This window comes from Melospiza melodia, chromosome 3, assembly GCF_035770615.1.
Source record: "Melospiza melodia melodia isolate bMelMel2 chromosome 3, bMelMel2.pri, whole genome shotgun sequence".
NCBI lineage: Eukaryota > Metazoa > Chordata > Aves > Passeriformes > Passerellidae > Melospiza > Melospiza melodia.
The window spans coordinates 45,604,637-45,631,215 of NC_086196.1; the positions used below are offsets into that span (position 1 = coordinate 45,604,637).

Genomic DNA, 26,579 nt, shown 5'->3' on the forward strand with positions numbered 1-26,579 from the left:
GTATTCCTTACATTTCTTTTAAATTACTTGAATTATAAAATGGAGAAGAAGCTGACAGGTAGCTGCTTTTTGACATTTTTGATTGGTCAAGGGCCACCCATCTATTCAGAGATACTAAATGAGAACAGATGAAAGTAAACAGGCTTTTTTCTTCAAGAACTCCATCTCTTTCATCAGGCAAATTGTAAGGAAGTGGCCATTCCCCTCCTCTTTAGAGTTGAATGAAGAGTCCCTGGCAGCATTTGGTGCAGCAGGGGAAAAACAGCATCATTTTTGTGGATACAGACCAAAAGAGGTCTATCTCCACTGTGCTGCTCCCTTTTAGGGTTGTTGTCATAAGAAGCAACAGTAGTGGTTTGGTAAGTTTTAACCAAGAAAAACAACAAAAACCCAAAACAACTACCACTAGGTTAATAACTAACCCTAGTGAAAGATTCTTTAGGCAAGTAGCTTACTGCTGATGTAATATCAGAAGCAACTGAAAAATCAGCATTTTTAATTAACTCTCATTAAACTTTAAAAATATTTTTCTGGTCTTTAAGCACAGGGGAATTTTTTTACTTAATCTTCTTTAAGTGAATAGAAATTATTAACACTCCAATTAATCATTGTTTCATGGAAGGAAACTGTAATTTAAACATCTTCTGGTTATTAGCACAAGATCAAAGAATTACTCCCTTATTGTTTCCTCCAAACAACTAGCACACTGAGGCTAATGTGCTATTATCTTCAATTCTTCTGAGCCATCACAATAAAAGTTAAGACTAGGATCTTCATTAGGTCTTCCTTTGTTTTACCATTAAATGAGAAACTAAATGCTATGAAGAGCTATTGGAACTATACAATTTGTTAAAGCAGAAGCAAGGAGACACACAGTTTTGGGATTATGTATTTTATTAGTTTTGCTTTTTATTTAAAAAATAATTTCCCTGCCTTAAATAGAGCTTTCCAGATTTCTGTTCTAATAGCTGAAGTTAGAGCTTCAACACAAAACCAAAATACACCGCTAAGTACATTCTGAGAGCATTATCTCCACAAGAATTAGAAGAAATACTAAGCAGTCCTCTTTAACAGTACTCAAAGACTTAAAAATAATAAATGCCTGTAATATCACTTTTTAGAAACACCTCAATACAGACAGTATGCAAGGGCAAAAAACTCCAAGTTTTATCCTTTTTGAAAACTTAACAAAAAAAAATATGGTCAAAGATGAGGAATTTTTATCATTTTCAAGGTATAAAACCAAGGCAAAAGAAAGAATCAGACAAATGGAATCAAAGTTTTCTGGAAGACTGTCTCTTTTCTTCCCATTTTATTTTGAGGTAACGAAAACGCCTGCTCTAGAAGATTAACTGAATCCTCTGTCATGAGGATGCAACCAGAAAGCAAGTGCTCTGTGGTCAGACAGAGACACTGCAGGCACTAAGAGAACACGTCCAATAGTGATGCTAACTGATGCAATGAAACTAAGTTATTTTTTAACCAAAACCACCTCATAAGCAAGGCAATCATACAATTCCTGCATAGACAAATTAATCATCAAATAATTTGAATTGGAAGGGTCATATATTGGGCTTTAAATGTCATATATTCCAGCTCTCTGCTATGAACAGGTACATTTTCAACTACATTGAACACCAACCTGCTCAGAGCCCATCTGACCTGACCTTAAAGTATCTCCAGGGATGTGCCATCTTACCACCTCTCCAGGTAATCTGTATTCCAGTATTTCACCATCCTCACTGTAAGAAAACCCCTCCTTAAATCTAGTCTGAATCTAACTTCTTAAAACCATTACCCCTTCTACTGTACAACAGCAGCCAGTAGTCAATTTAACTGTAAAACATCAAGAACAGTCCTTTGAGGTACAAGAGCATTTAACTAAATTTAAGGACAGAAGATATACCTAAAAACAAAGATTTTATTTTTCTTATCTCCTTTATGTTGCAAATCTCACTTCAGTCATTTAATATGCTGTATTTAGGTCTGCTAATGCTAGCTTGCCAGAGAAGGCTTGTCAGCACAGCACAAAGGTGTGATGAAGGACTGCTGGGCTCTGGAGAACTTCCACCAATTCTGGTAATTTGTCTCTTCTGAGGTTAAAATCTGGACCTTGCTCTCAGTCATCCTACATGCAATCACAGCATTAGACAGGAAAATGCTTTAATCCCTGGCTTTTGTTTTCAGAATTCCTCTGTGCCATTACTGTGTTAACTTCCAATTTTTGATGTTGTTAGGAAACTTAGCTGGGAACTTCTGCTTTGTTGTTTGTTTCTAGTTTGTAGCTTGTTTGTTTTTTTGTTTTGTTTTGCTTTGTTTTTTGTTTGTTTTTTTTTTTTCTAGAGACATTTATCCGAAGTTCTCGAACATTTGCTTTTCTCAATGTTTTCCTCCTCATTCACAGATCTCAACTGTTTTTTTTACATATATATATACAAACACATAGGTGTACATATATTTCTATATATACAGATGCATATTCTTATACAGACATATACATATATATAGATGTGTATGTATACACAGATCATGAATATAGAAATATTACAAATATCACAATCTTTTTTTTTCTACAGCACCACCTAGGGGACAAGGACCCTTTCAAAGTCCAAGTGTTTTAGACTGTGATTTAGCCTTATGACTTGGGTCTGATTTCCTCAGTTTTAAAAACTGGCTGCTTCAACTGTGAAACTCCTTTGATTTCACCATTATAGCTGTTTACTGCTTTGATAAAATGTGTAGACAGCATAATTGTGAATGATTTCATCCTTGTTTCTAGATCATTAACAAAAATTATTTCAGGCTCTGAAGACGCAGAGGCATCTTTTTGAAGAGACACTTTTGAGATGGCATCCTTAATCCATTTAGCATATGCTTTATTGGTAATGTAGTTAGTGCAATAAAGTGATGAGCACATTCCCAACTTCCATTCTTTGCTTCTGGGACTACTCACTCATTTTATATTAGGAGTCAACAGAAATAACATATAACCAAGGAAGGAGCAAAAGCTGTTCTACCCTCCCCAGCAAGCACCAACAGAACACTAAAGCTGTGCTGCTTCTGCTGCCTTCCAGTCCATACACATAAGATACCTCCCCTCAAAGGAATAACTTTCAACATTGTGTGCAGTTCCAGAAGTATGATCTTACATCATCTTTCTCTAGCAGGTGAATGGGTCCTCAGACTCTTCACATGTTTTCCCTCTGTGTGACCTTCCTTCCTTTCTTGGCTGCACAGCCTGGGCTGACTTCCCAGCACCAGCCCCAGCCAGCTCTTTTTAAGCCTTCACCAGGGCAGTCAAGAATCTCTGAGGAGACTGGGCCACCTAAAGCTTTAGAATGTCTGCAGGAGTCAAGGGAAGAAAAGCTCTCCAATACACAGAGAAAGGCCAACACAGAGAAAGCTCCCTAGTGCTTCTATTTTTTTTTTCCAGGCTGCATTCATTCACTGCAAGCAACATTAAATTTTTATCCCTCCCTTTCCCAAATCACTTAGCACAGCCTTCCACACAGTATTTCACTTTTCATTGTATTGTGATAGAAATATTAGAGCACCAAGACATTTTTAACTATCACTTAACAAGCAAGGTATCAATTTCTTTAGCCAGAAATTCCTGAATTGTGAGCTGCACTTTAGGTGCTCATTTCTTCTGTTGCATAGTCTCTCTAGAGACTAAAAACACTAGAATAAAGCAGAATTATTCAAAGGAACAGTAAAATAAAAATACACTGAAAGGGGAGGTCTGCATCCTGCCAAACTGAAAGTCTGACAGTCAAGCCACTTGACTGTCAAACTTTGCAGTAAAGTTGGGCTCTAGGTACTCTTCATAAACACAATGCGGCTTAATTGAACAGATCAAAGTTCGCTTCACTTCCAAGATGAATTTAAAAAAAACAAATGAAGAAGAACTAACTTTTCCAAAATGAGAAGTTTTTAGAAAATAGCAGATACATTTTGCTTTGGGTCAGCTTTAATTTCTAAACAAGCCAGGACACAACTGGCTGGTACAACACATTAACAACTTCCATGATTTATACAGATAAAAGCCACTACATGAGACAGTGCAGCAGCCCTCGTGATATACCACAGTTACCCAGACAGATTAAAATGTCAGTCTCAATTAAATTGCCCTCATTTATTTTCATGTTTCCTGAGTAAACATGCCTATTCCTTTCTCTACAAAATATCAGAATGAGTTGTAAATTTCATTTATTCCAAGAGATATTTCAGACCAAGAAAATTCATTAAATTTACATTAGACCATAAACAGAATTAGAAGAACTAAAAGAAACCAAGGAAAACCAGCAAATACCTCCTTTGCCTTCTAAGCATCACATCAAACATCTCCTAAATGTATCTTTATAGATCATCCATAAACTGAAAGTACCACTTTAAAATTACTTCTATGAACACTAAATATCAACATAATTTCAAATGAACAAAACATAAAACCACCTTTGGCGGTAGTTCTAGATGTTTGCCATAGTCTTAGTTGGAGGCTTAGATTTCAATCAGTAGTTTTCAAGTTTTCCCATGAATATCTGGAAGCAGCATTTATTATTTCGCATGAAATTAAACCAACAACATAAAAGTATAAGCTAAAAAAAAATCAGATTTATTTTTCTAACTGAAAATAAATAAACCCCACCTGTCCTCTCAATTTACTGTATTTTATTTCTCAAAAATTATGTTCACTATTTGTGTACATGGGTATTTATTTTAAAGGAAATATGGAGTTTGAAATTAAGCAATTTTTCAAGGAAAAACACTGGAAATTAAGAGCAAGGTACACAAACAGTTCAAGATGCATACATTGAATATTGCTACATGGTGTTGTAACCTTTACTTATGCTTTCAGTAGAATAGATAAAAAGAGTCTACTTTAGCCAAGACAGAAAAACAGTGGTACTCATGTCAAGTAAAAAAATATTTTTTAGCAAAACCAGCTATCAATACTAATATATAGCAACAAAACAAGAGAGATATATATGAGTAGGGAAATGCTGAAGCAAAGTCTCCAGCTCTTTTCTAACATGTATTAACAAATGATACCACACATGGGAGAACAGTTTCATCTAGTCCTAAGGATAACAGCATACATAAATTGGAAAGAAGTATCTCATTGAGTTTACAATATCTCACCTGTGAATTACAGTTTTAAACTAGCACTTTTTAAAGACATTTAGGAAAGCTTGAGTGCTTTCATAGCATTTCACAATGTTTAACAAATTCCTATATTGGTGAAGTATAATTATGCAAACCATCATACAAAATAAACAAGCTAGATACTTCACAGCATGCAAAAAGGTGTGACAAATTCTCATGTCATAGACAAAAGCTTTGGCAGGAGAACAAAAACACCCACATTTTGCATTAGGTAGATATTTCAGGGGAAGAGCACCAAGCAGTGCACATGAAATGCTCTCTTTATTGAAGCTATGATTATGGGTGTCAGTACTGCAATAAAAACCCAAAAGCCTCTTAGTGAGAACCATCACAGAGGTGGAAACTTTTCAGTTATACTTTCAAAACCAAATCTTTGTTCATTTGTAACCAGATATCTGATGACCTTCATAGAGATAAGCCTTAAACTTGACCTAGCAACAAAATTTCAATTTAGGAAACTGTATCATGCCTGCTGTTTAAATGCATCCTCACCCTTCCTGACTGGCACATGGCATTTGTGAGAGGTTTACATGTCCTGTGTGTGGCTTCAGGCTGCTATGCTTCAGGAGCAAGTGTGATCATCCTTGTAGATTTCAAAAGCCCAGCTGTAGCAAAAAGCTTTGTGCTTCAACCATTCCCACAACAACAGCGTCTCTCCTGCATGCTACCATTTCATCTCCTCAACATCCATGGGTATTCCCAGACTAGCACAATTATGATTATAGTTAACACTTATTCCGGTTTGGAAACTAGAATGAGGTAATATGATGGTTCCATATCTGAGCCATATTTCACAGAAAAACCTTATTGCAATTATAATGGTATCAGTAATTTCACAAGTACATATCAGAATGGGCTAATAAAACATAATATTTGACAGTATCTGTTGATACACCTTCAGCAGAATAAGTATATTGCTCACATGACACCTTATTTCCTACTTGTTCCAACTCAAAATGAGTTCTGCTAAAAATAAAAACATACATTGTTTAATCCAGCTATGCAACACAAAAGAATTCGAGCCAATAAATCCTTAGCTCACCTAGTGCAAGTTTTCACTTTTCCAAGAATTTTAAGAAATGGGAAAATTAAAGAGAAAAGGTCCATGACAGAAAATTCAAACCATGTTAAAGTGGAAGTGTCATCAAAAGCTGAATGTTTTTATTCAGGCTCCCTAGTACTGGTTCTATAGCCCTAGGCTCAAAATAAACTGAACTTTATTCTAGGTATTCTTGCTCTTCAGTCCATCATGCTTTCTGAGTTCAAAGCTGCACAGTAAAAATATGATCTTAGAAAAGATAAACACTTCTCTCAGACTGAGTAAAATGATGCTACGCACGAAAACACAACAGACCACAAACACCACAACATTCTATTTCACCTTTTACATAAATGCTGTAAACCTGAAAGATGCAAGCAATTGAAACTGCACAAACAATGCTAATATGGCTGCACAGTAACAGCTACTAGCTTTTCCTCTTAAGGTTTTTAACATTAATATCAAGAAAAAAAATTGAATCCAACATACTAAACCAAATTGGGCCTTTTTTCTATAGAGATGACTTGATTAATTTATTTTGGCTCTTACAGAGAAAGAATTCAGCACACATCTCCCTCAAGTATGTTTCTGGGAAAGGACTGGGCACAACATTTGTATCAATTCCAGCATCATTCATCTCAATTAGTCATCTGATGATCAAAATTATATTCAGCTTATTTCTTACAGATCTACACTGGCACCCCAGAAAGGCTATTCAGCATCCAAAGTGACAAATTGGGATCATTACGAACTTTGTATGATTATTTTATGACTCTCATACCATGGATAAGTATCTCTATTTGGCTATTATCTCTACAGCAGAGCAGCATACTAAACATGACATCCAATTGCAAGCACCCTCAGCTTAAATTCAAATCAAAAACAGGAATTCAGAAGAGGCACATCAGTACAACTTCTATCTTGACAGTGGGAAGATCCTGCAAAACTCTGAGGATATAAACAAAACTGGTTTTTTATAGCACCTAAAGAGCGCTTTTGGCAAGACCAGAGTTTTTTTAGACTCAATGTACAAAGCACTTAGAAAAGACCAAAAAATAGGTGAAGATGAGGAAAAAAACAGCAGACAGTCAGAGATTTTAGGTAAATGCTTTATTCATTAGATGATTCCCACTAAAAAAGCCAACAGAGACTTCAAATGGATGAGTGAAGGTCTCCAGCTCCTCAGTCTTGGAGAAGAGAGGAGCTTGTCTTCTCAGACAAGTCTCTTCTCCCTCCTGCTACCTCAGGGAAATGCTAACAGTGTTTTGCAGTCCTGTAAAACCATGCATCTGTAAGAAGCAATGAAGGTACAGTGAAGTCTTACAAAAGCAGCTTAACCCCAAAAATTGAACTTAAACTTGAAAGCTAAGTTTATATTTCAACTCTTTGTTTCACCCATGAAAGTTTCCACTTGTTGCTTAAAATAGCAGACGGAACAGTTTTGTTTACTTCCACCCAAGAACAAAATTCCCTCAGATATCAAGGCAATGAAGAATATATGTACATGAGAGAATGGAACAGCTTCTGTGGCCAAATTAGTCAAGTACTTTGTGTATAGAATGAAGTACACCAGGAAGAGCTTTCTGAGGTTAATTTTTTGCCTAGTGATAGAAAGTTATTATTGAATGCAAGTTTTGAGTTCTTGCAAACCTTTACATAAAAAGAATAAGAAAAATTATCTAAGAAATCCAATTACCTATACTAACCTCTCAGAATGCATAGATGCCCGGATAACTTAGCCTTGACTCATTCATCATTTTAAACATAATTATATAGGACTCAGTGAACAGAGCTCTTTTCTTCCTACTCCCACTTGCTCATCACTGCAAGTTATCTGGTCCTATGCTATGAGGGAAAAAAAACCTCACTCATAACTGTACATGATGACAAGCAGGGAATTTTGAGCTTCTAAAGACATATTACATCTATGTAATTTAATGAAAACTGAAGAGCAGCTATCATGTCTGGAAGGTCCTGCCAGGCTTCTGCAATATGAACAAGAAGTAGGGATTACAGAACTATGCTTATACACACATGTATTTAGTCATTACTCCTGAAAGAAGGTGCCAGCAAACAACTTCCAACAGTATAACCTCTACCACAATTATGCATAAAGGGGTTTGCATTGTTGGTTTGGGTCTTTTGAAATATTTTTTGCTGTGAATGTTGTCAACAAATAATTTGCTTTGCTTTATGACTTAACTTTTAATCCTTTCACACAGGCTTTTTTATATATAACCACAAAAGAAACCCAGAAGTATAAAATCTTTTGTACTTTAAGTGAAACTGTAAAGCAAATAGATTCTATTTTGCAATCAATTGGTTTCAACCCAAATTACTATTTTTCAAGATTTTTTTTAATGGCAAAACAGAGACCAAACTGAATCATCTTCTGTCAAATAAATATGTTACATTCAATCAGCAGGGAAAAGGCATGTAAATAAAGACACATATCTGAAAGAAAAGCCCATGCACAGAGTTTACAGCTATCAGTCAAGCCAAACAGTATCCTCAGAGGCAGCTGAGAACTGAACCCATGGGTTCCAGTGTTCATTTCTGACTTCCCAAGGACACAGCTGAGACTTCACTTTCCTCCTTGGCAGGGCTTTTCTCCAAAGGCTTTGAATGATGAACAGGAACAAGGTACACACAGAGGCTGCCAGCCCCAGCTGTGCTCCTGCTCTTGCTGCCCAGACAGCCCAGCTACTCCTGAGGCAGCACCAAGATTTCTGCCTTTTATGGCTTCCAGAAAAAGCAGTGATTACTTGAAAAGCCCAAGACAACGCCTGGCTCTTGGAAGGCTGCTCAGTGGTCAGTGTAGTGATAGCAGGGGATGCAACTACAGGGCAGCCATTCCCCAGGTTCACTCACATGCAACTCTCACCTTCCTGAGACACAGGCATTGGACCTTCCTGTTGAAGCTATAACCATGTGATGTGAAATACATGGAGGAAGAAAACATCCAATTTACAATTAAGACAGAAAGAGGGATGCTTGCTAAGAACCAAAGAGGAATGTGACAGCAAGGCTGCAGTTCTTGTTCAGGTATGTGCCAGCTGGTTACCAAAAGTATAACCATGATCTATAAGCAATGCAAACCAGGTAAGTTTTATGAGGCATATGACTTCCTTTTGAGGAAGTCTCTGGGAAAAGAGGAAATATGGAAAACTCCTGAAAACAAAGCACCTGATGCTAACTTGTATGGCAAATGAATGATCTGTCCTAAGCTAATGATTCCCCCTTCTTATCCAGTGGTGGATTTTATCATTGTATGCAGGCATTGAGCTAGACTGCTTCTAAGCATTCCTCATCCAAACTTTTCTCCCAAGAACACATTTTTTGACTGATCAACTCATACCTTGATCTGCAAAGATATCCCACTCAGCCCTAGTGACAAAGAGCAAATCTACCCAATCCAATACAATTTTTCTGCTTTACTTCCTCAGAAATGAAAACAACTACCTTTTCTGTTACCTTTTCAGTATTCAACCTAACTGCTTTCTACAGTTAAGAGTAATCCCATAGCAGAAACTCTTCCATTTACCCCAAAAGGTGATTAGGATTCTTGGAAACATTTTGAACATAAACAATTTCCTTACCGCGTTTCAACCATGATTATTTAAGCCATGGAGTCAAAATGACTCAGAGGAACTGTACTTGTCATTGTATAATTTTCAGCATGATCTACAATGTGACCAGGCAGCAATGACCTGTATTAATCATGGTCCAAAGTATAATCCAGGTAAAATTAATGTACTATGACAGTCTGACAACTGCTGCCCATGTCCTCACCCCTGCTGCTGGCTTGCCAGACTACTGTGCTTCTGGTGGAGGGGTGAGCTGCAGCTGAGGAACATGTTTTACAAAGGGAAGACTCAAACAGATAATGATAATAATAATAAAGTTTAAAAAAAAAGAGGAATCAATTTGTCTGAGCATACAGAGGAATTCTGGCAAAAGCAATAGGACAGAAGAGCACTGCTGTATAAATCTACCCAGTTCCGTGTAAAAGAGTTTCCAAATGCCTTAATCCACAACCACCCTTGTGGTGCTCACTCCTTTTTCTCCAGCATACCCAGTTTGCTTCTGTCCTGTGACATGCTTATGGTTCTGTTTGTAGTTCACATTAATGGTGAAACACACCTGCAATACTGACACATAGCACTGGCTTACATTTGTCACCTGAGGGTTTTTCAGCAGCCCAGCTTGTGGAAATGTTTGACTACTACAGCCTTATAGTTTAGCAAGAAATATACAGCAGCCCCAGAAATAACAAACAGTTTCAAGAAAGAAAGCTGTAACAGGTGGCTGGGAAACTGGAAACACACTTCCAAACTACTTCCTCAAGCTAAACATCCAGAAAAAAACAAAACCACAAACATATGATCCTCATCAAGGTCAATGTTCCATTGGATTAGTGGCCACAGAATTATAGCAGATTTTTGGGAGGAGGGGAGTTTTTTGTTGAAGTAGATTACCAGCTCCACTTTTCAGGGGACAAAAATATTAAATCCTTGAAGATTTATTAGTAACAAGCAGTTTACAAACTCAAGTACTTTGGGATACAGCTGCATCCTACCATGATAGAGTCATGTTAAAATTATATACAAAGACTTCTGGGAGCCAAATCTCGATATTTCTCCCTCATTGAGAAGTGCCTTTGTGAATGTTACACGTTTCCAAGTCAGGGATACATGCTAGGGAACTATTTCAACATCACTTCCCATCATCTCATGCCTGCCATTACCCCCAGGTATTACTACTAGACAACCTCACTATCAGACAAGTTGCAATGTCTTGTGGAAACTAAAATATCTGGATTTAAGGCATAAGGGTAATGACAAAGTTTGAAAGCACTGGACTTCAGATCTATGAATGACAGAACTTTTCCAGCTCCTTCTCAAAGACAAGAGTCATTATAAACTTTAAACTCTCTTGGGTGGCCAGCCTGTCTCTGCAGTAAGAGAACTGTCCTCAGCTCCTTTCTCTGAATATTAACTAAACCTAGAGGATTAACAGGAACAGCAAAGGGGAAATCCCATAGCACTAACTCAGTGAAAAATAGACAGCATCATGTCCATCTGCTGTGTAAACTAGAGAGTTTAAAAGTTTCCTGAGGTAGTAATACAGTTGTTGTGGAGCTGCAGAGATTCACAGGTCATGCCTAAAAAATCAGGCAAGTTCCCTTGACTGTAGCTAGTCAAGTAATTTTTACAGGCTTTGTCAGAAGAGTAAACAAATTCCTCAGGCCAGAGTTATTTCTTTCATATTTCTTATCGAAGTTGTTATGTAATAAAGTTACTTTGTAGCATTCAAAATTTAGAGTATTTCAGCTCAACTCTCATTACAGCAATTTCAAGGAACTCCTGAAACACAGGATTGGTAGTCAAAGCATTTAAATATAAACAGGGTAATCCACAATTTGCTACTCACACACTAGCTTTTCCAGTATGGGAACTGCAACACTCAGCTGACATTTTCAGTGACTTCCATCTCAGAAAGATCAACAAACATACAGAAAGAACCAAGAAGTGTATAACACCAAGGGTGCGCAAAAGGAAAACAAAGCAGCTGGTACACAGGTCTGTTTACAGCGTGCCTTTTTTTGCCCCCCTCAAGAGGCCTAAAGAGCTTCAGCTGTAGTTATTTAGAATTCTCAGGGGGGGCAGAAGCTGAGTGCACAGAGTTGGTATTCTGTAGATGATTTCAGAGGAGCTAAAATTTGATATCAGTAACTGTGAGCTAACAGGACGTGGTTAATTCATAACCACTCTGGTGTTAGCACACATTTTTTTAAATTAAGCTCCTCAGGATAAAATGTCACAATATATTTCTATGGCTGCTTGCACATGATATTTACAGTTACAGAAGTAAAACCAGCCTTTCAGTCAAACAGACTGTGGACATTCAATTTTGTATTGTCTGTCATCTTGTCGTGACAGTATAGACTCAGGAACATAAATTCCTTATCTCAATCACCTTTTCTCTGCCCATATCTGAAATTTTTGTTAGCTTTATATGATCATCAATTTAGGTAACGTTCAGATGGTAGCAAACACTCAATAAGTATTTTGAACAGAACTTTAAGATAGTAATTTTAAAGAATTCTGCACTACATTTCTGCTGAAGCCACTTCCACCTATTTACACAATATTCCAGCGGACATAACATTTCGCTAAATCCAGTAAGAATTCGGATGGAAGGTAAAGGCTTGTTACTAAATAATGCAGTCAAATAACCTATTAATATCATTGAAACCCCAAGCTGTTTTCAAGAGCCTACTGATAAGAGTCACTAGCTGCTCATCTTTTTGTTCTACGTATTACTCAGCTCTCAGTCAGCTCTCTCAGTTCTGTCCAAACATTGCTGGAATGATAAAATGCCAAAACAAAACAAATTCATCATTAATTCTACTACTAATACAGCTATTCTGTATCAAGGATCTCTTACTCTTACAGGCTGATTCAGAATATGACTTTCATACCTTCACATGCACAATACAAAAGATTCCTTCCACAGAACCTCAGTTCTATTTCATGTGTGACATTTCACCCAAGTTTCTCCAATGCTTCATGTTTTTCCCACAGTTGACATCTATTAACAAGCACACACAAAACCAAAACTTCCTACCAAAGGTTTTATGAATAAAAACCTCTATTCTTATTCTTTGTGCTTAATTACCTATTTAGAATGTTTATTCCAGTTCCATGACTCTCACTAGTCTTAATATATAGTTATATGGATCACTGCATCAGAAACAAACTTGCAAACAACATATAAACAAGAATATTTCAAAAAATTACAGACAGCTAACAAACAGAAGGAAAAAAAAAGACAAGAACAGAAATTGAAAAGGGAAGTTATAATCCTCAAATGAAAGGTTCTGGTCTGGTTCTTACTCTGAACTAGGATCAGTGGAAGAATATTGCTTAAGCTTATCTTCATATGAAAATAGCTACACATATTATAGCTTTAATCTCATTTAAATTAATATAATTTAACAGCTGCAAATAGTTTTGGGATATTTATTTCAATTTATTTTTCTTAAGTTGATTAGGACAGGCCTTGAAGTATATTTTGCACACGTACACTCCAAGCACATCATGAGCTAAAACAAGACCAACTGGCCACACACTTCTAACATTCACATTTCTGTTCCAATTTAACTAAGAGAGAGTTATATCTTTGGTAGAAAAAATGGAAAACTTAAAAAAATTTACAGAGAAATACACAAGTAGAACTGAGCAGAAAAGAGCCCGACACTTTTCCTTCTCTAAGTTTAAAAAATAAAGAAAGTAAAAGAAAATGAAATATCGGCTAAAGTGAAACCTCAATTTGTCCAAATCCAAAACAGAAAGAAAACCTAACTTTTAGCTTAACAGTGTTTGGTGCCACCCCAAATTTTTAAGTAAGATGGAAACAGTCAGATGGTGCATACATACAACTGCCAATTGTAAGAATGCTCCTACAGTGCTTCCTCTTTACGTTGTACCTCTTAAGTTTAACCTTCTGCATGAGCTAGTCAAACATGACTAGTCAATCTTTCCTGCATTTATTCATTGCTCTTAATCATTAATAATCCAGGGCACTTGGCATTAAAAATTGGGAGAGGGGGAGAAAGAGAGAAACAGGAGGGTAAAAGGGAAGACAGTATTCTAGTAAACAAATTCAGGCCCAAGCACAACCTATCATCTTAATCATTACAATTTTCAAAAGCCCTACAGAAATGTTCCTTTTTAGTACTCCTGCAAAACCAGCATGGTGATTATCTTACTTTCCCTAAACTGACAACGTTAACCTGCAACTGGCCATGACTTAGGTGCAAAATTTTTCATGATCCATGCAAAAGTACAATTAATAATTTAACATTGTAGATTCAAGTCGCTTACCAATGAGTCCACGAAGACTTGAATTTTGGTACTCTCAGGTCAGGAGCAGCAGCATTACCAGTTGAAAAACCAAGGGAAAGGCCATCAAATGTTATTTTTACAGTACTAAAAATAAATATATAATGGAAAATACCTGCTCAGGCTAAAAAGAAACACAACTGCATGTCCAAACACATGGTCAATTTAAAAAAAAAAAATTAAAAATAAAAAAAGAGTAATTCAAAAGACCAGTCTGGAAATCCAGTGTTTCAGTATGCTCAGCATTAAGATTCAGAAACCATCTCCTTAATGACATTGCAACACCAAATGCCAACTGGAATTGGAAAGCAGAATCAGAGTCATACAAGTGACACAGCCACAAAAGACTGCATCCCAAGTGTCCTCAGGATTCTAGTGTTCTTGTTACAAAAATTAATATATAACACAAATAAATTATTTTTAAAGGAACCTTTGCTCTCCTTACTTTCTATAAAAACACTACAACAACAAAATTTAAGAGAAACAGAAGCAAGATTGCACAGCTGTTGCAAAAGGGATGCATTATTCCTAGAAACAAACCAATCCACCAAGCAACAACATATGAAATGAAAAAAGTTGATCATATCTGACACAGAAAAGGATACTGATCACCTGCATGACTCACTGTACCATGGAAAGTTTCCAGCAGATGTAACGAGGATAAGACCTCTGCATGCTAATACTAGCAGGTTGCTAGGTATTAGATATTTAGCAACATTAAAAAGCAATCAGTACATTAAAATTGTTTCAATTCCAATATTTTCTTCTTGGAAACAACATACCTGATCATAATTATATTTGAAATTCCATTTTCTTAGCTTGCAAATATAACAACAAGTTAAAATTGTGTAAATATACCAAAACTGTAGGAAGGAAATTAGCTGAGATGAGCTTTTCTATGTCCCATTTTATTTCAGGTTAACTTGAGATCTTTTTTCTTTTTTCTCCTTATTGCTGCTGTTAGCCTACAAGAGTCACATAAACATCATTCTTCCATTTCAGGCATTTAAAAGTTTGATTTTACCACAACCATAATTCAAGAGCTGATCCTGGCAGATAATAGCAGCAGCAGATTTCAGTGCCCTGAAAAGCTTCAGCATGTAAAGCTTCAGCCTACTGCTGTATTTATAAACCTTTCGTTGACCCTGGCTGGACACCAGATGTCCAAAAAGCTGCTCTATTACTCCCCTCCTAAACTGAACAGAAAATACAGCCAAAGACTCAAGGGTTAAGGTAAGGGCAGGGAGAGGTCACTCACTGACTGACACCATGGGCAAAAGAAAATCCACTTTGATGCTAAGTAGTAAAATTTTCCCTCCCAGAATTGGAGTAGGATAATGAAGATTAAACCCAAATCTTAAAAACACTTTTCTCACTTAATTAGGGGAAACTCAAGAGTTCATCACACATTACCTGTAATGCACCTTCCTCAGGGGGAAGAACTGCTCACACTCTTACCCCGTTCCAGCATGGACTCCCTCTCACAGAAGACAGTCCTTTACCAACTTCTACAAGCTGAGTCTGTCCCACAGAACTGCACTTCTTCATGAATGGTTCCAGCTGTCCCCTGCAAGGTCACAAGCAAACCTGATCCAGGCTTTTGTGACAGAAAACCTGCTCCAGCATGGGCCCACAGATGCTGCCAGAAGCCTGCTCTAGCACGAGCTGCACAGAGTCAGAATCTCCTCTGAGCATCCACCACAGGCCTCCTGCATGGGCTGCAGGTGGATATCTGCTCCATCATGGATCTCCAGGAGCTGCAGGGGGCAGCTGCTTCACCGTGGGCTGCTGGAGAATCTCTGCCTTCCCTCTCCTTCTTCACCAAGCCTGGATCTGCAGGGTTGCCGTCCTGCACAGTCACATTTTCCCTTCTTGAATATGTTCTCCCAGAGGTGCCACCACCATCACTGACAGGCTCAGCCTCGGCCAGCAGTGGGACTACCTTTGAGCTGCCTGACACTGGCTTCATCTGACATAGGAGAAATTTCTAGCAGCTTCACAAAGAGCCTGCCCCTGCATCCCCCCGCCACCAAAATCCAGCCACATTAACCCAATAAACCTTTTCTCAATCTTGCTTGCCTTTTTTTTTTGCCTCTTTAGCATTCCCTTTGGCAAACAAACACAGCTTTCATTGAGCTGAGTGAGAAAGAAAATTACTGACTCAGTAGTGAGCAGTATAAACACCGTCTGCTGCTTCTGAAAAGTACAGTTCATCTTCACCTTCCATATACTTGCTTTCACAAAACAACCAATTTTTTTGAATGGAGATATGGAACAGGAGGAAAACTAACAGTTACTTATATTTTTATTTGAAAGTCTCAGTAGGCTTTAAGTTTTTCCAGTGAAAGCTGCATGTAGGGCTGAAAAGGAAAAACCTGACAATCCAAGGCACATCCCTATGACTGTCCATCAACAGGAAAGTCAGACACTGCCTTCAGACTTGCTGACACTTCCCCTTATTACACTGCAAATGAACACCAGGAAAAGTAGCTGTTGAACTGCAGTTTCCAGAAATGGGAGCTACAAATTATTCTCATTGCTTTTCTGTTTATATGAGTTCCCCTGGCATTCTATAGCAGTATTTTTAGCAACTATTTTCTACAGTACAATCATTTACTCCTTGAGTTGTAGAACTACAAGTTTCTCTTTGACACATATTTGCTCTAATGTAGATCTTTCACCAGTGTTTGCTCTAAAGTCATTCTTTGACAGCTTTTTCAATACTGTATCCAGACACTAGTGATCAATTTCTTGCCTCTTCCAGAGAAAATCTGCCTTTCTTGTTTTAAGGCTGACTTTCATCTCTTTCCACAGAAAATTCAAGACAGTTTTATACAAAACAATGATCAGAAAAATAATACAAAGACATTTGAAATCCAGAAGTCTCCCCTGCCAGCCTCCAAACTAGATTTAACTTTTCTTGAATTTACCTCAGCAGGTCCAAGCCTAATATAGGACTCCAGCCCTTTTTATCCATCTCTTCTTAAGAGACACTGCTAAACTGACTTTCCCCAGATGCTGAGCTACTAGATGCTTTCTGCAGGAGATATTTTAGAACAATATTCACATGAATAAATAGCCTAGGGATCACTTGTCTTCCAAGAATCCTGGAAGTAAGACACTCAGAATGTCTTCACTGCTGTGTTTTGTAATGCTCTTTTAACCTTTATTTCAGAATTTTCTTTAAGATTTCCTAGTGAACAAAGCCACACCACTATGCTAATAAAAGGAAGAACCAAGAGATACAACTTGAACAACTTACATTTAAAACTTGGCTTGAAAATGCTAACTTTGACACTATTGGAGAGGGCTCTGAAGGGTTCTCCAAGAAGAGGTGTTGTGACAAGAGAAAGTTGCAGAGGTGTGGCCTTGCATGCCATTGCATTTTCAGTATTTATTTCCTCCCAGTTATTGTCTGCAAAGCAAACAGTCTGGCCAGGGTAACCACAGATGGTCTGCTGGTTGGTGGGGGCACTGCTAGTAAAGAGAAATACTTTGATAATACACAGAAGAAGCAGCCTTGGTAGCAAAGCACCATTATGAACCCACCCACTTCATGAGGTGAAAGAAGAATCCACAAAACAACCCTTACTCCCCAGAAAACAACCATGTCCTTTCCAGGATGTCTACCACAGGAACATTCTCCCCTCAGCACCCAGGGTCACATTGTTCCATTTTTTCTGGGTCTTTCACTGTTCCTCTTTCTTTTATCAGTCCTCTGTGTGTATGCAAGAGTCACAGGCTCCCAGTCACAGACACCCTTCAGACTTCCCTCTTACAAGCACTGCCCCTCCTTTGATTACACTCTTCATTTCCTTAATTTCTGGTTTTATCATTCTTACCCTTCACCTGTCCTTATACCTTCTTCTCACACAACCTTTTTTCAATGCAATCAGCATCCTTGGAAGCATAGCTCCCCCTAAAGATTTACAAGCTTTCACTGCCTCAAAATCTATCACAGGTAATAACATCAATCATAGACTTTCAGTGCTAGACCTTTCCCTTTTTTACCAGTGTTCCTCAGGAATTTCTCACTTCCACACCCCTTATGCCTCCTGATTTTTGTGTGTGCATATAATGTGCAACCTCCCTCGTGTGCCTGTTATCAAGAGAGATGACAAGGTAAAATGCAAATAGCAATCCACTCTGATGAAAAAATGCTTCAGCTGGTGAAAAGGCAAAGATAAACTACCATCTAATTCTGACTTTATAAATTTGGATTATTTGCTGTCCAGCTAAATCTGAAACGTACTTAGGGTTTTCCTGCACATGCATTGTCAGGGCTGAAGAACAACCATACTTTGAGAGAAGATGCAGCAATTTATGTCAAATCATTATTATCAGAGATAAAAATCTCTGGAGTATTCCAGAGTGTGATGCATTTTTTTCTCTGAGGAGACACAGTGTGCTGTAATATACTTTGTTCAAAGCAACTATGCAGTTTTGTACAGCAACTGGAGATGATTAATAAGAAGAGAATGCTGAAAATTTTCAAGTTCTGTTCTTTCATGACAGTTTTGAGTATTTGCATTACTCCCCTTCTTTTTAAAAAGAAAGTTCCTTAATCCTTCCAATAGTTCTTACAATTGTGCTTATTACATATTGAGATTGAGTTCTCTTACCAATTGTCTGCGGTGAAGTTCAAAAGGATTTGTTGCTATAGCAATACTTCGTGTTGATTCAGAAATTAATGATAAAAGAAGTGGCAATTAGCACTATTAATTTTTCCTAGAAAGACATGGGGAAGTGCTAAAAGGCTTCTGGCCCCCAAAAGAAAAAAAACAAAAAGGCAATAAGATTTTGCATAGGTGACCATTATAGAGCTTGCAGCTATAAAAGCAAGCATAATGGATATTTCATGCTTCAGTACATGCAGCATGAATATTGCTGCCTTAATAGCTCGAGACAGACTCAGCCTCTGCTGTGTTTCAGGAATTCCCAGAAGACCACAGGGATGTGTCTCCTTTCAGTCATAACGGAACCCTGTGGGACAAGCTCCTCTACAATAGTGTCAGGAAGGGAAATTGAATACGTTTCTCTGCAGATTTGACACTGTTCTTTTAGTGTTTTGCAGGGACCTTCCTTTGGCATTTTTGGTGAATGAAAGTATGTTGCTCCAAGATAATGACCTGCTTATTCTCATCCTTGATTAACAGCCAGGAAGCAGACAAGTGTTTTCCAGGTCATACGAAACCAAAAGAGGTAATTAATTTTCAACACCAAGACTGCTTATCTCTAATTATCTCACCAAATTATTTGGTTTTGTGGTAGCCCAGGACCTTCTGCACAGTATTTAAGGTTTTAGGTTTTTTTAAAGGCTTGGTTGTTATTTCAATCCTATAAAGGATATAGTGTGGCTGTGCGTGACTGTAGTACAAGGCAGAAGAAAATGGAACACTTCGCTTCTTCAGTATGTATTTAGTGAGGTTTTTCTTAATGTATGATTTGACAGCCTTAATAATGTATTTCCCGCTATTAGAATCCCACATAATTACTAAACTCAAATTTCCTTATTTCATAATGAAATAATGGAGGCTTTTTATAAATCCTTGTGGATGATAGATAGCATTTTCCCCCTTCAAAACTGTCAGGCTTATTTCCTTTAGGTGCTACAGCTGATACCTCATATCTTCATGCAGGAATGTCGGGAGGCTTTCTTAAAACCCATTAATCCTAGATGCTGGGAGGGTCTTCTCCTGCTTATGAGAAGGACAGACAAGAATAATGAGCCTGCAGGACAATGTATGTTGTCTCAACTTTATACATTTCACCTGAAAAGTTGTCCCTCCATACTTCACATGAAGCCTTAAAGGTCCTCAGCATCTGGCTCCAGTACACCTAATGCAGTCAAATAAGGTAGTAATGGACAAAATGCTACACACAAACACAGCTAGAGCTCAGCAGGTAACCAATATTGTACAAAGCCCCTTGGCCAACCCCTGGCACCAAGATTAGATTGTTTTCTTTAAGAGAAGCGATGTACATACAGAGACATGTCCTAGTAGCTTGAAACATATTTTTAAATCTCTTCCTTCCAAATTTCTCAGTCATCTATGAACTTATCTGGAAGAGGTAAACTTTTGACTCTTTTTATTACAAAGCTTTGTAGGCCATAATTAATCTTCTTCCCATGGGAATGAAGAAGGACAGAGTATCATTCAAATAAGATGAGAGGTTAACCTTACACATCATCATCGCACAGCCTTCCTATCCAGAGAGGAAAAGGAAAAATAGAGAAATATGTATCATCATAGAGCAAAAGTCCATCAACTTGTTGAACGTAACTCAACAATCTTGGAAGCCCCCAGTCACATTCCCTACCCCGACAAGAACTCTCCACAAACTAGCAGAGCAGCCACAACCTCCTGGAGACCAAGACTGGGCCTAATGCACACGACAGAGAATAGACAATTTATCAGATATTTGGCGTGCATAGAATTCTGATACTGTGGCTAAAATGCTGTATTGCACTGGGCTAAATGAACAAAACTTTGAATTTGCTTGCAGGAAATTGTTTTAAATTAAAAAGGTTTTGTTTACTCCATCTTAACCAAGAAAGCATAGAAAACAGAGAAGGAAAGGTAATGGCATTGACAAGTATCTGTATTTTCAAATAATACCCAGGAAAACATTTTCTGATAATCCATACTGAAGCTGTACTATTATTTCTCTGTAACTATCTCCATCAGGATTAATTTAGACAAGTATGAAACTACCTCCAGCTTTCATTGCAGCAACCAATTATTTATCATTTGTAATATAACTGGCCTTTTTTTTTCCAAAGATTTTCCAACCACAGAAAAGACTCTGCCTTCAGTTTGCAAACATTTTATAAAGAAACTCACTTAAGCCTTCCCTCCTTTACACCAACAGATGCCTCCAGCATGAAACTGACTACATACTTTGAATATGCAAGGGGATTAATCGCTCATCGTCGCCTATTTTACAGTCAATAATTTCAACATTTTATATTCCCAAGAGTGGATTCTGTCTTTGCCCTCACTGAATCTCCTAGCCAGAAGTACATGGACAAGGTTGCATTCTGCTGGCACTCAACCAAGGCACAAGAAATAGAAAATATTGCAGCCTTATCCTCTCTTAAAACAAAAATAAGACATAAATAACTCCTTAGCATGAAGTCTTAATCTAATCATGGCATACGAAGCTTATAGTAAATTTATTTGTGTTTTGCACTCCAACGCCATCAGGAACATAGCCTGGTATATGCTGCAACACTGTGGGGTGCACTGGGAGGCACAATTTTTGCTTGTGATGGACACTCTCCCAGAACCTCTGACAGTTTTACATGTACAGCAACCATGCAGCCCAGTAGAACTGATATTCTTCAATAGAAAAAGACACAGAAAGTTACAAAGAAAGTAGCAACATTGTTGAATGGATATGTGAAACAGACAACTTTTGGCGTTACCAGGCTCCTTCTTTTTATTTCAAGCTTAGAGATCCATTCAAACATCTGTCACCTATTCACAAACTATGGTACTTAAATACCAATAAGGATACCGAGATGTCATTGCATATCATCCCCCACATAATCCTATAGATACTGCTCCTTATTTTAAAAATTAATTCTATATCTTCATTAAATAAGAATCTGCCATTACAGCAAAAGAAACCATTAGTATTAGCAAACCCTTCAATCATATTTCATACTAGACTAAGCAGCCATGGGTTGACATACACTGAGCAGAGCTTTCATTGCCCTCAGATATTGCACAGATACTTTGCCTCCTCCTCGGAACACCATCTCCTAATGGCAAACAAGACGTAATAGGATAATGAACAATATTAATTAAGGTCATCCAGATCACTTCAAATGTTTTCCTGGTGTCAAGCACCTTTTGCACCCCTTCCTTTTTGAGTCACATAACACTGCGTAAGCACAGTAATTGCCGGCACAAAGTACACAATTAGGCTGTCTGCTACAATGAAGGCTGAGGGAGAATGGAAGATATGAACATAAGAACCATAACACTGTAGTATTCATGGGGAAGAAATTTCCACATTAGTCATCACAAGATTTTCTTTAGCATTTCAGGATTTGACCCTGAAAACACTCACGGCATGAAGACTAAAACGCAAATACTACTTCAATAAAGGAAGGTTGGATAGTTTTAGAGCAGCTACTATAGGTTAGAATGAAGAGCATAGTAAGTGTGACAATTTTTTAGACCAGCTTACAAATTAACCAACACACTTTACTCCTTAACACTAATATCTAGAACTGTAATTTAAGGCACCATTGAGCACTGTGTTTATGATGTTTCATATGGTCATGGTTGGTTTTCACTGTGAAAACCTACCACTGAGACTGCTGCTCTAAAATTACTTTATTAAGCTGTTGGATGCAGACTATATTGCTAGAAGTAAGATTTTTTTTTCCAGTAACAGAAAGCAAAATGCACTGCACTTGACAATATACAGATGTATGATATAACATATGCAATCAGCTCCCTCCAGAAAGTTACTATTCATCTACTCAAAAATGAGAGGAATTTACACCTCACAACAGTTTCTGTAATAAATAATGTTAGGTTCTATTTCTTTTGAAATAAACGTGAAAATGTACGAAACTGAATTTCTGGTTTTGTTGGCATATGTATCTGGTAGAAGATGAAAACTTGCAACATATTTTCCTGTAGGTGCCAGTAAGTCAGATGAATTTCATACTGGATTATCCCCTGGAACATTTCATCTCTTTGTTACTAAAATCCAGAAAAACTGCTACATCCAAAACAGTCCAAGAGAATTGTTTTCAGTGTTTCAGCTCAAGTCAACAGATTCTTGTTCCCTGTTGCTGGAGTTACCCTGTTAACACGCACATGACACTGAAATAAAAACACTTTGAATGAGATTCAGCACTGGTCTTCGTATTGCTCTACAGGACAATAATGTTCACATAAAAGCTTCTGGTAATAACAGGGCTATTTAAAAACAAACAACCCAATGTATCTGGTTTTTTTTTTTTTTTTTAAAGAGAACACAAAACACACAACATCAGAAAACCCTACAATACTTCTTCCATGCTGTGGAAAATTGCTGCTGTATGAGCAGTGTGCTTGCTTCCAAGCTGAGGCACGTTTCCGAAAGCCATCAAACCAGCTTCCATTCCAGAAAAAGCAGCATTCCCTACTGCAGTCCTGGTCCAACACAAGTAAGCAAACCAAACACTGCTAGATTAAAAAGAGGTAGACAAAATCAAATCAATATATCATTTACTAACTTTGAGGTATATAGGCAGGTAAACAAACAAACAAAAGGTAGAAATAATTCAGTCAATGTAGGATGCAAACACTGGAAAATATATCTCTTGGACAAAAACATCCCCAGGAGAAATCCCAGATTTTGCTTGCTGTTTTTAAAGTTTCTCGACCTGTGTCAGCAATATTGAAGTTATAGTACTTCTGTCTGTGACTACTTCTATATATGGTCAGCACAGATATTAGCTGGGATTTGCGTTTTTCCAAAGTAATCTCAGACAATCCGGAGGCACTTAATCAGTATGAAAACCCATACGAGCCGATCCATAGCCCTGCACACGAGTCCATTTGGTTTTCTCTGCCCAAAGATTTACACAGCGAAGGGAATATGGCTAGTTCTGGTTTTAAGTAAACACTCGAGCTCTGCTTTAGACACTCCTGAGGGTGCGCTGGCAGCGCACCCCCTGCCCAGCGCTGCCTCCCCAAACTCCAGCCGCACACCAGCCCGCGCTCCGGCGCGCAGTCCCGAGGAGCCCCGTTCGCTCCCGAGCGGAGCGGGCACCGCACACCGCGGGGAGGATCAGCCACCTGCGCGGGCAGGCCGAGCACCGCCGCGCACCCCCGGCCGCCCCAGCGGGACCGGCCCGACCCCCGGCGGCACGTCGAGCCCGGCTCCGGGCTGCGGGCGAGCCGCCACAGGACGGCATTCCGCGCCGTGCAGCCGCGATCGCGACCCCGCCGAGCCGGGGCGCACGGCGGGCGGGCGGCACCGCTCGAGGGGCGCAGCGGCCCCGGGAGCGGCGGCTCCGCCGGGTCCCCCCGGGAGCGGAGCAGCCCCGCCGCGGCACGCGGAGCCCTCCGGCGGCCGCCGCCGCTGCCACAGCCACAGCCCCTCGCCCCGGCTGGACAGGGGGTTCCGCGTTTCCGCAGCCGCTTCGAAGCGGGGACCGTCCGCACAACTTTCCCCGCGGCGAGCCCGGCTGCGCTGCCGGCCCGGGCTGCGCCGCACGCCGCTCCCCGCCGCTGACACCCGCGCACGCTGGGGAGGGCAAACACACAAAAAGCTCCTGAGACCCGCCTGAACCGGCATTTCTCCTCCGTCCTACCTGCCCGGCTCCCGGAGACCCCACACCGCCCGCTCCGCGCCGAGCGCTCCGCGCGACGCCCAGGTGGCGTTAGGAGCGCGCTTCCCACGGGCGGCGCGCCCCCGGCGGCCGGAACATCCCCGCCGGGCGCCGCCGGGAGGAGGGCGCTCCGCAGCCGCCCGCGCCGCGGACACCGCCGGCACCGCCGCACCTGTGCTGGGCGGGCAGCGGCGCCGCCCCGTCAGTGCCGGCCCGAGCGGGGGCGGGGGCGCGCCGGGACCGCTCGCCCCGCGCCCGCCGCCGCCGCCCTCCCCAGGCAGCCGCCGCCGCCGCACGAGGGACCCCCCCCATCGCCGCCGCTCCGTGCGCTCATTGGCCCGGCTGCCGTGACCTCACCGCGCCCGCCCCGCCCCGCCGCCGACCCCGGCCCGGGGCAGCGCTGCCGGGCGCGGCGGCACCGCCGGGGTGCGAGGCCGGGCCGCCCGACGGGCGCTCCCAGCTGCTGGGAGCCTGCGGAGAGCCGGCGGGCGGGGACGGGAGAGAGCGAGTGTGCCCGCGGCCCCCGCCCCGGGGTGCGCGGAGTTAAAAGCACGGGGCTGCCAAAGCCGTCTCTCGCCCTTGCCAGCAACCTGCGAAGTAGCAAGGACTCAGACGAGGCTAGGTGGGAAAGCCTTCCGTCAGTCTGCGATGGTTTCTTCTCTCCTTTTTTTTTTTTTCCTCCTCCCCCCGCAAATTTCCAATCTATTTTTATTGGTTTTAATTGAGACGTGTGAGCAGCTATTGCTTGAAGATTGTGGTCCATTTGTGGAGAGTAAATCATTCTCTGTTGCATATTAAATATGCCTCTTAATGAGACATCAAATAATATACCCTCATGTAGCTCTGTAATATATATTAATATGGTATTTATTCATTACTATCAACTTTTCAAAAGGTCTGCTTAAAATATTCTCCCCTCTCAGCTAATCACGGTATGCTACAAACTCATAGGAAGCCAAATAATTTATTAATATATGCTTATACTCAATTAAAACATGAAGAATGTAAGAAATCTGCATTTTAAAAGATCTTGTAGAAGTATGTGATAACTTACTGTGTCTAATTGAGGTGTTTCACATTGCCATGTTGCTTGTGTCATAAAATATTAATAAATTTAACTTGAACCCCTTCAACACAAAAGAAGTTCAGCATTTAGCAGTTGTTTTTGTGGGCAGCGTTGCTGGCTGCCAAGTTGCTATGGCATAGGGCAGCAGGGTGTGTTCTGCTTGCCTGTTTGTGTATTTCTTGGCTAGGTGGAAGAGAAAAGTTACAAAGTAGGGCTCTGGAGAACAGAAACAAAACAGCAGTGTATCCTTTCGAGGGCACCAATTCTCTGTTAATCTTATAAATTATATTGTTTAGATTACCTACTACCCTCAGAACAAAATTTTAGAAACTTGGGGTTGACCTTGCACCTTTTGCATTCAGTGAGGAAGAATCACCCGCACCCCTTGTCCTTATGCTGGGGTTTTCACAGAAAGTGCCACAGGATCTGTCATGATGGATGACCATGACCAGAGCCTGTGAAAGAATGTGTAAAATTCCAGGTATCTGTTTTCAACACTTAGAAAGAAAATTTGTTAATCTGCCTGTTTTAAATTAATGAAATGGTAATTCATAACACTCTAAAAAAATACCTGTGGGGTGAAAAAGCAAAAACCAAAAATTACTTACATATCAAGAAAACGAAGGTCTCTTCTTGCTGTGCGAAGATTCCCCTGCTTTTGAGCTCTGGGTATGTTGCTTCACTGCCTGCCTGTGCTTTTCTTTTTACCTTGCATCTCAAAATAGCTTCAGCAAAAGCTCTATCCCGTGTAATAGGAGGCTGGGGTTTCAGCACAGCTGCGAGCCCCTCTGAGGCGTCTCAGGTGACCCTTCACAGTGAGATTGTCCTTGGTGTCTCTGCGCCTCAGCTGCCAAGGGCTCAGCACCCCCACATGTTGGAGATGAGCTCTCAGGATGCACCCCTGGCTTTTAAGGTTATTTTAGGAATAGTGCATTTATTTTTGTGCCACTGAAGGTGTAGCTGAAAATTCGACCATCTTCTCCCTTTTGTCACTTGTATTAGCTGTTAAATTTGTGTAAGGGCTTCCCAGCTGTATGTGCACTAAATATAGATAAGGTA

General features: G+C 39.8%; 1 protein-coding gene across 1 annotated transcript in view; it reads right to left on the minus strand.

The window, feature by feature from the left end:
• Positions 1-24,521, minus strand: part of CHRM3 (cholinergic receptor muscarinic 3) — a 273,783-nt gene extending 249,262 nt beyond the window's left edge. Inside the window, exon 1 of the mRNA XM_063151574.1 lies at positions 24,437-24,521. The gene's annotated coding sequence lies outside the window, so the exon portion shown is untranslated. The remainder of the gene's footprint in view (positions 1-24,436) is intronic.
• Between the last annotated feature and the right edge of the window lie 2,058 nt (positions 24,522-26,579).